The sequence below is a fragment of the Neofelis nebulosa genome, chromosome 14 (genome assembly GCF_028018385.1).
Source record: "Neofelis nebulosa isolate mNeoNeb1 chromosome 14, mNeoNeb1.pri, whole genome shotgun sequence".
Classification (NCBI taxonomy): domain Eukaryota; kingdom Metazoa; phylum Chordata; class Mammalia; order Carnivora; family Felidae; genus Neofelis; species Neofelis nebulosa.
Genome location: NC_080795.1, coordinates 14475888 through 14488282, shown reverse-complemented (window position 1 = coordinate 14488282; position 12395 = coordinate 14475888). Strand labels below are relative to the sequence as shown.

Here is a 12395-nt window from a genome sequence, read left to right as displayed (position 1 = left end):
TGTGGGGGGGGGGTCGGGAGGCTGAATCATAAATATTGTTTTATTAGCATACAGTTTATTTATGCACAAAGGCTTTTCTATGGTGTCAGCTTCTAGGGACATGGTACCTCGGTCATCACAGAGAGATGTTCTTCTTTCCATAGAGTTCATGGTTTGTCAGCAATTTCACCCGGGAAAATCAGGTTTTCTTCCTTGTGTATTGCGCATTAGAAACCATCTTTCGTCAAACAATATCCTTTTTAATTATTTGAGCCTTAGGGATAGAAACAGGCAATATCAGGGATTTGTTTTTTCTTTTTAAAGGAAACCTAGCCCCTTCTCCAAAGAGGCGGGTAAAATTAGGCATTCCATGAATTGAGGGAGCTGCCACTTGGGCCCCTGGGGGCTGACATATGACAGGTTCCTTAATAGCTAGAAGAAGAAAGAAAGAGAAATGGGAAAACAAATGAGCTGAATGGAAGTTGAAGAGATGGAAAAGAAGGTACATACAACAAATTGATCCTTAAAGCCCGGAGCCAAGATAAGGGAAAAGGAGAGGCAAGGGAGGCCACATTAAACAAAGCAAACAAGAAAATGTAGCTATAAAATATGTGTTGTGCTTTGTTGACTATCAGAGAGTCACAGAAACAAGGGCTCTTCAATGTTAGTCTGTTCTAACCTTGGACCACATACTATCCCAGCAGTCACCCTTGTTCTGCTGGAACATTCTGCCACAGACAGGCAGCTTTCATTTGTTCCTTGGGTATTAACTTCACTTTCAACTTCTTCCAGGCCAGTATGGGCACTATAGTAGTAACAGAATCCCACATCTTTTCAAGGCTGGCCACTGAGGCTTGAGGAAACTAGCAAGAGAAATTAATGATGTCTCTAGGGCTTTATCAACATGCTTCAGAGGATGGGAGTACAATGTGAGCAAATAGATCTTTCTTTATGTGCCCCTTGATTCTACCCACTTTCTCTTTATCTGGAACCATGAGCTAGAGCACGTGGTCCAATATTTCCCGCCAGCTTAGTATCCTTTGCTGTTTCTTCTTTTCCAGTCCAGCGTGAGCTTCATCCTGAAACAAAATCAAGCAAACTATATTTTTTGTGGTGTCCAGTAATATTTAAGTTCTTTAAAAGTTTTCAGTTGGAATAAAAGATCAGCAAGAGACATGCCACAAATTACAAGTAGGTGTTAGGAAACTACCAAGCCATCTGACCCTCTCATTTTAGAGATGAGGAAACTGAGAACTCAGAGGAAGGTGATTCTAGAATACATTTATCGTCAGCAGGCAGGGAGTCAATAGCCACGACACCTGGCACTGATTCCGAGACTCGTGGTAGCAGTGGGAATGCTATTTATTGTACATAGTGACTCACAAATCTAGGTTATGTGAACTATAAAAAGCCTGACTCAGAGCTCTAGAGAGTAAGGAGCTAATACTACTGAAATATAGGACACAGATTGCAGTATTAGGATGCTGGTAGGATTATTTTTCAAGGCAGCATTATCCAAAGCAGCACCGAATATAGTTATACACCCACTAATGAATATGTGTCAAATTTCATAACATAAACCAAGATAACATTTAATGACAATCAGCATATATACTTCACGGGCATTTTTGGCGAGAGGGAGGGGGCTGAGACAGGGGTGGCGGGGAGCCAGGTTCAGGGAAAGGAGGCTGGGCCATCAGAGGGAGCGGGCCTGGAGGAGGCCAGTGAAGGCAGAAGCACCTGAGGTCCCACGCCCACTGGCAACCTCGGACGAGGATCAGGTCTTTGTCAACCTCTGCCTACTGTCTCCTTTTACCCCAAGGGAATTGGAAGACTACCCGAGGAAAAAGGGTATCAACCTTTCCACTGCCCAACGCAGACATCACCCAAAAATGTTAAGTCAAGTTTACCTTCAGGATCTTTGAATGATTTCAGTCCTTCCTGCCTTGGCTCAGATTTCCCCAACCTCTGGCAATAGCTGACATTCCTTTAGCCACTGAGAACTAACATGACCTAAAATGCAAATGCTTGGCTGAGGTAATGGTTAATCAGTGAAGTAAAAAAATAGACCGATCCATCCAATGGAAAAGACTGATGTGTGATCTTTTCCTGTTTTGACTGAGGAGAGAATCTGCAAACAGAAGGAGGATACTGGCAACCTCAGGCGAAGGAAAGAAGAAATAAGTTTTAAAGAAGAGGGAGCTGAAGACACAGAAAGAAAACTTCAGCGACATCGCAACACACAGCGGGGGCGTGGAAAGAGGCTTAGCATCAAGTGTATTTTAATCTGCAGCTAAGAAAATGGAGTTTTATCCTCAAATGATTTAGGGAGATTTTTGCGGGGGTGTTTGGTAGATGTTATTGGGAGTTTTATTGTTTGTTGCTTCTGTTGTTTTTAACATCGCTTGCTTCCTATAAAGAAATTTTCCCCCCAGGGAATCTTATCCCTGTAACTATATTGACTTAATTCTGAACCACCAGTGCAATTAAAAGACGGTTCTAATTAATAGGCAATAGAATGGTTGTATGTAAAAGATTTAAGCAGTTTATGCTTGGTGCACTAAACGAATCCGAACAAAGTCACAAAAGGCATCAGAGCCCCATTAGAATTTATCAACTGAGATGCTTGGAATATTTTTCACACTGGATAGTCACTGAGCCACCCAGTGACTCTCTGCAATCGGGATTGTACTAAGAGGGAAAAAAAGAAAAAAAGGTCACCGTATTTTTCTGTACCCGTGGCAGTAAAATGGCTTCTCATTTCAGCCGAGATGTGGGAACCACCAGAGCCAAGCACCCTTACTGCGGGAAAACTACTTCTGACCCCCCATAGAGAAACCTGACAGAATCACTGTGTCCAATTTTCTCACAGGCAGCTGGGCTGAGTGGGTCAGACTTTGGCCTTTGGGGTCAGTCTCCCTGGCCTCCAGCCTGGTTCTGACCGCGTCTGAAACGTGGAAACGTGGGTGGGTAACTACTCTCCCTGCTTCAATGTCCTCATATGTAAAGCGAGCCCTCCTTCTAAGGCTGTGGTGAAGATTGCTTGAGTTAATTCAGATAAAGCACTCAGAATGTTGCCTTGAAGTCCAGGGAGCACCAGATGAATTTTGTATATGGCTATTATCTAGGTCCCTTGTTGCAAATCCGTGATGGTCGGGGTGCCTGGGTGGCTCGGTCGGTTAAGCGACTCTTGATTTCTGCTCAGGTCATGATCTCATGGTTCATGGGCTCAAGCCTCGTGTTGAGCTCTGTGCTGACAGCATGGAGTCTGCTGGGGATTTGATCTCTCTCTCTCTTTCTGCCCTCTCCCTCTCTCCCTGCCCCTCCCTTGCTCAAGCTCTCTCTCTCAAAAATAAATAAACATTTAAAAATAATAATAATAATCTCTCAGGGTTCCTGGGTGGCTCAGTCAGTTAAGCGTCTGACTTTGGCTCAGGTCATGGTCTCTTGGTTCATGGGTTCGAGCCCCACATCTGTCTCTGTGCTGACAGCTCAGAGCCTGGAACCTTCTCTGGATTCTGTGTATCCCTCTCTCTCTGCCCCTCGGCTTGCTAATACTCTGTCTCTGTCTTTCCCTCAAAACTAAATATACATAAAGAGAAGAAAAAAAAAAACCACGAATCCGTGATGGTATTGTAGAGAAACCGCAAAACCAAGTATATCCCATATTTCTTATGATTATTTTGTCCAGTGGATCTCATAATGCATGGTCAGGGGTTGAAGGGAAGAAGTCTGGAACTCTTGTCTCCCAAATAAATACTGTTCTGCAATGTAATGTTGTACAAACCATCATGATTCCACATTCTCTTTTGTTAATGCCAAGATTTCTGAGCACTGGAAACCAAAGGATGACCTCTGGTTATTCACAGAGGCTAAACCCTGTAAATACTGTGCTGTTGTTGTCACTTACTTTTTTTGAAAATTATGTTCTCGATATTCTTACTCCCCCATACGAGAAAAAGTATTACCTAGGAATGAAACCATTTAACTCCCTACCTATCATAGAACATCTTGGAAAAGTAGCAGATTGGGAGTTCTGGGCCTTGCTTGAGACTAAGAGTAAGAAGTTAAGGAGTAAGGAGTTAAGATGGGTGGTCACTTTGCTAGTCTTGTTGACTGCCTGGCTTCTGAACTCTCTGCTTATGTTTAGAGAATCCTCCATTTTTTAGCACAATGTGGAATTCTCCAAGCCGCAGAATGCATGGCATACTGGCCACACCCACAGCTTGAATGGGAGGGATCGGGTAGCTGCCATGCAGTATCCAGGCAGCGGTGGCTGTTTCTGGGGGGCAGCTCCACGTTCCCAGTTCTGTGCTATCAGAAGTAAAGCTCAGCGTCCAGTGCCCAGTGGCAGTGGTCTCTCCACCAATCTCCACCTTGAAATATGACTTTGACCTCCATTCCCGACTGTATAAATTCTAAGCGTAGTTCTCTGCCGAAGATTTTGTAAGTTGCCTTATATCTTTTTAATAAATTTCCTTTTTCCATACATCAGGCACAGTGACTAAGAACACTGACTGACTGATACAGTGGTCACATTGGGGTTTTGATGAACCAGACATTTTCATACGTCTTAAAAGGTACGATTGAAGTAAAATAACCTAAACAAAGTTCCCTGGACTCTTCCTGATCAGGGCACATCTGGAAATTGCATTAATTTCTGAGTACCAGGTGGTAGAATAGATATTACCAAGTAGAACTTGATCCCAGTGTGGCAATGCTAGGATAACAGTGCTGGAAAATCTACAGATAAGCAAGGTACTGAAGCTACTTCTCCAGACTGCTGCTTCTAGGCTGAAGTAACACAAAATAACTGAAGGTTTCCATAATCCAGTATGATCCTCATAAGTGCTACCTTTCCTGAAGTAACTGTGCTCGGGAATTTCAGCATGGTTTAACAGTTTAGATTAGATTACATCTAAGATTCCTTCCCTCTATAAGATGTTATTCATGCATTGGAAGACCTAAGTTGCAAAACACTGTCTATTGTCCATCAACAATGACTTGTAATCAAAAGTACCGCTGACAGAGAATATTTTTGAACCACAGGTAAAATGTCATGTGCGTTCACCAATTTTTCTTTCTTTGTTTTGCAAAGTTATGGATGGACCACATTCAACACCTAGTAAGAACTCAATCAATGCTGCACTGCACTGAACTGAACTATGTCCACGGCTCCATTCAGCCAAGCACACCTTTTCCAATTCTTCAGCTTATCACCCTCACTGGATTCTGGACTGTGTTCACCTTCTTCCTAACCCTAAGTTCATTGGCATTGCTTTAATCACTCAGTCTTCTTGTTCTGTTCCCTGTAGACAAGCTCATTTCAGCTTCATTCTGACCCTAGACCACCAGTTTTGTCTTTGCCAACTTTGTTTTCTTCCTTTTCAATCCATCTGTTCCAACAAGCCGGTAGTCTCCTATGGCTGCCCAATTACCTTTCTCAGGATAGAGGCTCAGGAAATGTTTGAGGGAATAAATGAATAATTCACTACGTCATAATGACTTTTTAAAAAACCCATTGGCTTAAGAAAAAAAAAGTTTGTCATATTTCCTGTAAGCCCGTATTTTAAACTCTTCTTTAAAAAGAAAAAAAGACTCTTAATGGAGCACCTGAGCGGCTCAGTTGGTTGAACATCTGACTTTGGCTCAGGTCATGATCTCACAGTTCGTGAGTTTAAGCCCCCCATTGAGCCCCCATCGAGCCCCAAGTCAAAGTGTTGGTCTCTGTGATGACAGTATGGAGCCTTGAGATTCTCTCTCTCTCCCTTTCTCTCTGACCCTTCCCCACTCATGCTTTCTCTCTCTCTCTCTCTCTCTCTCAAAATAAATAAATAAATTTTTTAAAAATTAAAAATTAAGAGCCTTCAAACATTATTTGCATGTGTACATATTTTTATTCTTGGTCAAAGAACTTGTTTAGAAATAAGGCTTGAGAGGCTGTGGTAAACATTTTACAAACTTTGAAAATGATAGCTCATTTTCAAAGCTGTTGCTCATATTGGAATATTCCTAAAATTATGTGATATAATAGCGATAATTAGTATGGCTGTATGCAAAGCTCACAAATAAATGCCTCTTTTTGTAACACTAAATAAATATTGAGGACCGTGCCCTTTATTTAGCAAAATAGGGACACTTGGACCTCATATACAAAGGTACTGGTAATAAGTGATTTGATTTGAGACTTTCCCCGTTTTCTCTGGCCTACTGGAAGGACTGGTTACGTGATGCCTAAATCTTTCATTTTAAACATTCCGTCACAACATTTGCAAAAATGTTGCTACTTCTGCTTTCCTCACAACCGCCCAGTTGTTTGATAGGATGCAAAGAGCAGAATTCATCAAAAAGATGGCAGCAGGTAGCCATTAAAAATTTCAGCCACTAAAAAAGCATTTCTATTAATTTTTATCTTCCTTTAAATATTAATGAATAGTTGCAGTGATAATTAGCAATTTTCTCTAATTACAGAAAATTGGCACTTCACAAATGACAAACTCTGATATTATCTAGTATTGTGCCAGTTTTCCTATTAATTTGGAAATTCAGCAATTATCACCAGAACTATGTAGGTGAAAGTGTGTCAGATTCTAGATAAACAACTTAAAATACGCAGCAATATGAGGCTCAATGTCAAGGAAGTTCAATGTTGGCATTTAAAGAAAAAATAATGTTAGTGACCACCACTTGCTACTGCAGCATAATGGAAAAAGGCTTTACTGGGTTTGTTTCATTTCAACCTGGCCTCTGCGGATGACACGGGTCGCGGGACCCGGATAGCTTGCCTCATTATCAAGTTGGAGAAGACAAAACAAAAATGCAAATTCTCAAATCGGAAAACAGTACACACAAAATGTGAGCAAAGTCACACAAGACATCAGAGCCCCATTAGAATTTTAGATGTTAAGTGGATGCTATTATTAATTTTCTCCTAAACCCAACCACATTTAGGAAGACAGAAAATCTTCAGTACCTTTGCTGGGCGAGAAACTGACACATTCATGTATTTATCGGTTCCTAACATGCAAACACCTCACGTAACACAAACCAATCTGTATATGAGTTGTGTTCGTAAGGACCACCTTGATGTTAAGAAGTCAGGAGTTGGAGGAATGCGTTATATCTCACTTCGCTTTGGAAGAGCTCGTTTAATGCTGACCAATCACAAGCCCATAATGAACTGTGGGAACAGCAGGAATCATAAGATTGACTATTAGTTTCTCATCTTCATGTGTGTCAGGATTACTCCGAACACACTGTCACTTAGTTTCATCGAGACAGATCCTCATACAAGTTCAACAGCAAAAAGCAAATGCTTGACTAGGCCTTTCAGAAGTCTTTCCCGAACTCAGCAGTTCTGAGACCAAAATTCAGGCTGCATTTGCATGTCACCAAAATAACTGGTTTCTGAAATGTAGAAAATTCAGTCAACTGAATCAATCCACAGGAAGCGTAATCAGTTTGACAGATATTTTTTCATTACGTTGATATGTGGTATGTTGGTTGCTCAATTTCTTCAAAAAGGAAAAGGAGGTAAGGTAGGATGGTAGGATTTCTATTATAAGATAAATGAGACTAGTTTCCAATGACGTCATCCAGAAATTAAGAACAGATTAAAAAATAAAACTATGCCTATGTTGAAAAATATTGTAATTGATTCTCCACCATCATGGAGGGAAGACAAGAGAGGAAATGGACTCCAATTCCCATAAAAGACCTTGGAGTCGAATGAAAACAAAATCTTCCTGCCTTTGGGGGTTAGGAAACAAATGTACTAGGGTGAGATTGTAGAAAATGCACTCTTCTGTGATATTGTTTGCAGCCCACCAGAATTTAGAGGTGTGGGAGATGATTTTGTCTACCATTCTTGTAGGAGTAAAAGGAAACCACAATGGTTCTCCATTTTCCTCAGACCAAGTCCAAACCAAGGTTATCACACCACCTAACCCATTCAGTGTCCCTCCCACAGCTCTTGCAGCCGCTCCCACACTTCCTACCACTCCACGGATGCCCTAGTTATTCCTACTATTACACCTTCAGCGGAAGGTTGGCCCTCATCTCTTTTCTCTACTTCAGCAAATCTTGCCACGTTTCAGCCTCCCTGCTAAAGTTATATAGGATACATAAAGCGATGCTTTATTCAGTTGGACAGTCCCGCTGAACATTATTTCCTCTGTTTATCTGCATCCTATCAGTATGTATAGTTCTATTTCAAATCCCACATCTTTCTTGAAACTTTTTTCTAATAACTGCAGACAACCGTGACTTTTCCTCTTTGATGATCTCGTAATAGCACGTGCATTGTACCATATACTTTGACACATGAATTTCATGTTAGAATTTTATTATTTCACTAACTAGTGCCATTTTCTAATTAAGTTAGTCCATGAAACACGTGTCCCTAATAAGATGACCATGTCCTTGAAAGCAAGAACATATCTCACCTTTTTTGTGTGTGTCATCCACAGAGACTAACAAGCACTTAACAGAAGCTTATGGTTTAGACCAAGGCTCTCACCTCTGACTAGCTGCAATTCCAGCTAGGTTGGATTACACAAGTTACTAAGTCTCATCTACAAAAGGGATATAATAATTTCTACCTCACTTATTTGTTAAGAGGGCCAAATAAATTAATCTTTGGAAATTTTTATGCTCACTGGAATATGGTGTATATTAGAAAGCTATTATTATTGTAAAATATGTATGTCTTACATTATCACTTACATTTACACTATAAATATTTATGGTCTTATCTGAAAGCAGAGGACTCAACCTGAAGCCTTTTTTTTTTTTGTAAGTAAATACCAGAAATTCTATTTTATTGTATTTTTAAAAATAAACACTTGAGGGGCACCTGGGCAGCTCAGTTGGTTGAGCGTCTGACTCTTGATTTTGGCTCAAGTCATGATCTCGTGGTTCATGGGATCAAGCCCCACATCAGTCTCTGAACTGACAGTGTGCAGCTTGCTTGGGCTTCTCTCTCTCCCCTTCTCTCTGCCCATGCCCCACTCACACTCTCTGTCTTTCAAACAAATAAGTTAACTTTAAAAAAAAACTCAAAAACAAAAAACACTTGACTCTGGTCTTTGCCTGTGAACCACTTTATTCCTCCATTCAATCTCTGGTTTTGTTTCCCCAAGGCTGTCTGATCACCCTGCTTTGCATGCAGTAGTGGGATATGTCAACACAATTAACAGGTTTGATCTAACTATACTCAACAAGTAAGTAATTCAAATTTTCTCGAGAAAAATCTGACACATTTACAACAATTATCATTAAGACTATAAACAAATATTAAAAAATATCAAAGAATTGTTAACACCCTAATCATATATTCTGATTCTATTAAATCAATAACAAAAAGATAAATTGTAAAATGCCATATATTTAGAAATTTAGAAAAACAAATGCTGTATTAAAAAAGAAGGAAAAAATAATGTTGAAAATATCGATATAAGAAAACAAAGATCCAAGAGAGAAGATCAACCAAAACAAACAAACAAAAAAATGAAACAACACAAACAAGTAAACAAATCTTTAGCGAGGTTGTTCAAGAGGAAAAAAAAGAAAAAAATAATAAACTAAATCAGGGTTGCAATAGTACAGATAGAGCAGGAATTACAAAACTAGTAATCCGTAAGAGAGAGTACAGAATTTTTTTTTTTTTTTTTTGCCAATAAATTGGAAACTTTTGGTACAAAGAGCAGAGTTCTAGACATACATAATGTGTAACCGATTTAGGAAGAATGAGAAAGCCTGAAAAGTCCCCTAACTATTAAAGAAGTTGAAATAGATGTTTCAAATCTTCACACAAAAAAGTAAAGACAGTTTTATAAGTTAATTCTACCAAAGTTTAAAGGTGAATAGCTTTCATATTATGTTTGTTCTCCCAGAACACAGGAAATGGGAATATGTCTCACCCCATTAATGAAGTGAGTGTAACCCTAATATCAGTATAGAAATGCAAATTACCTGCCAATCTCACTGCTATCTAGGTAGTTTATGTTAAATCTTTATCTTGCATAGCACAGCATCATAGAACACTGTAGTATTTAAGCTCAAAATATAAAAGTAGAATAACATTATTTAAAATTATAAACAACTTGGGTACCCAGGTGGCTCAGTCGGTTACGCTCTGACTTCAGTTCAGGTCACGATCTCACAGTCCTTGAGTTTGAGCCCCACATCGAGCTCTCTTCTGTCAGCACAGAGTCTGCTTTGGATTCTCTGTCCCCATCTCTCTGCCTCTCCCCCACTTGGGTTCTCTCTCTCTCAAAAATAAATTAACGTTTATAAAAAATAAAATAAAATAAAATAATAAACATAACCAATAAAATTATCAACGGACACAAAAGAAGGTCACCTTTGGGAATAAGAAAGTTCATGGGTGGAAAATTTCTTCAGAACCACTTTTGAACTGTTGGACTTACAAATACGTGATAAATTAAAATGTTCATTTTACCAAAAACGAAAGAGCAACATGTGTGGCTTAGAAGTAAAAACAAGCAGTTGGAATATAACAAATGTTCAAGAAAAGGAACAGGTCAAGAAGCACTGAAAGTTTAAATCTTATTTTCTTTCTCCTTCACCAGGCTGCCTGCTTCACGGTAGGTGGGGACTAGGCTGACCATAAAAACAGGATCTACAGTCACAAGCGTCATGTTGGTCAGCGTTCAGATCTATCATCTGTTTTTCAAAACAGCTATCAAGACTTTGTCATCGCTTGCGTTATCTCTTTTCCTCCTTTTGTTTTGTGATTCTTGAATTACTAGAATTTTTTGGATTAATGCACACACTTCCCTCATTGGCTTTTATACTGATAAATGTAAATATAAATGCCTTAATGTATGTAAATGCCCAGAACATGGTAGACATCCAATTAAATACAAGTTTTCTTCTCTCTGCTTGGGCTCCTGAACCCACACATTACTTCTCAATGGAAGATTTAAAGAGGCAATTATGATCAAATTGAATTTTGTAGACTATAATTAAGTGCTGCCATTTTCTGCAAACTGACGTCCTTTTATTAATTCAGCCCAAGACAGAAATTTGTCATTCCAGAATTTTCATTAATACATAGTAAGTATTCTATTTTTATTTATATATCCTGAAAGAACTAGTATGTTGAAATCACTTTAGTGTGTAAGATTCTGGAAAGGGAATTTAACAGCTCTTGTGGAGTATTTAAGTGGATACCAAGATTGAGGAAAATGTAAATAGTTTTCATCCACCAAGAATCAAAGTCACCATCAGCATTTTAGGAACAATTTGAGAAAATAAAGAGTAAGAATTCAGAGTTCATCGAAACTTCATTCGATTGCTCTTATTGTATGCAGGAAAAAAATATGCTCTTGTGGTTCAAACATTAATAAAACATTCTAGATAGCTTTCAATATCTTTAGTTATGTATATTACTGAAAATATTAAGCTATTGTAGCTATTTTCTTAGCTATAGGCAGCTTATCCTTAGCTATCATAGCTAACAACACTTCCCCCCCGGGAGAAAAGGTAAGTCCAAATGGGTCCTAGGGCCTAAATGATTTCCGCAAATATTTCCTGACATCAGAAATATATCTCTCTTGCTCATTTATCCTTGTAGTACCAAAGTGATCTTAATTTCCTTTCCTTTGCTTCAGAAAGGAAGAAAGAGAGAGAAGGAAGAAAGGAAGGAAGGAAGGAAAGAAGGAGAAAGATGAAAGAGAGAAAGAAAGAAAGAAAGCAAGAAAGAAAGAAAAAGAGAGAGAGAAAGGGAAAGAAAGAAAAGAAAAGATAGTCTCCCGAGACATTGGCGTTATACTTGGTGTCATATGTCATAATTTATAATGTGGAGTATCTCTGCTTACACAGAGCTATTTCAATAAAGTTGTTGAAATTCAGACTGTGAGCCTCACTAGTGTCTACCTTGTGGAATTTTTATATTTATGTATTCCTCCACAAAGGAGTTTTATCTGTGGATTGAGTGAGTGCTGCCTATTTGTAAAGTCCCAAATGGGTCTTCCCGTGCCAGTGCCTATTATGCTACCATTATGGTTGCATGTCTTTGAGTCCTGAAAATTCTTCTTATTCAGAAGTTCCCTATTATACTTGGACACACAGCTCCTCAAGCTTGTGTTTCTAAAACTGTGGTAGATGTACCACCTGGCACATGCAGTTTTGTCGAGGGAATGAGAAACCATCTGACCACTATGACATCTCTTCCTGGAAAATAAATTTTACTTGAAAATTTTGAGGCAGAAATTTAAGTAATTTAAGTAAAACTTTAAACATGCTTTATATGTTTAAATTATGTATTTATATCATGGAATAGAATGCAAAGTGCATGCGAATCGTTAGGCTAACACCAAAAACTTCAAATAATTTTAAGGAAGTAGGGTTTGTGTTAGTAAATCAGTAGCGTTTTTTTTTATTTGTTTCAA

At 39.0% G+C, this 12395-nt stretch overlaps 1 long non-coding RNA gene across 1 annotated transcript; it reads right to left on the bottom strand.

Annotated features, from left to right (window-relative positions):
• Nucleotides 1-218: 218 nt before the first annotated feature.
• LOC131494955 (uncharacterized) lies at nucleotides 219-2077 on the bottom strand. The gene is made up of 2 exons (XR_009253678.1): nucleotides 1890-2077; nucleotides 219-1058 (listed from the first exon to the last, which is right to left on the bottom strand). It is a non-coding gene; the product is annotated as an uncharacterized LOC131494955 (long non-coding RNA).
• Between the last annotated feature and the right edge of the window lie 10318 nt (nucleotides 2078-12395).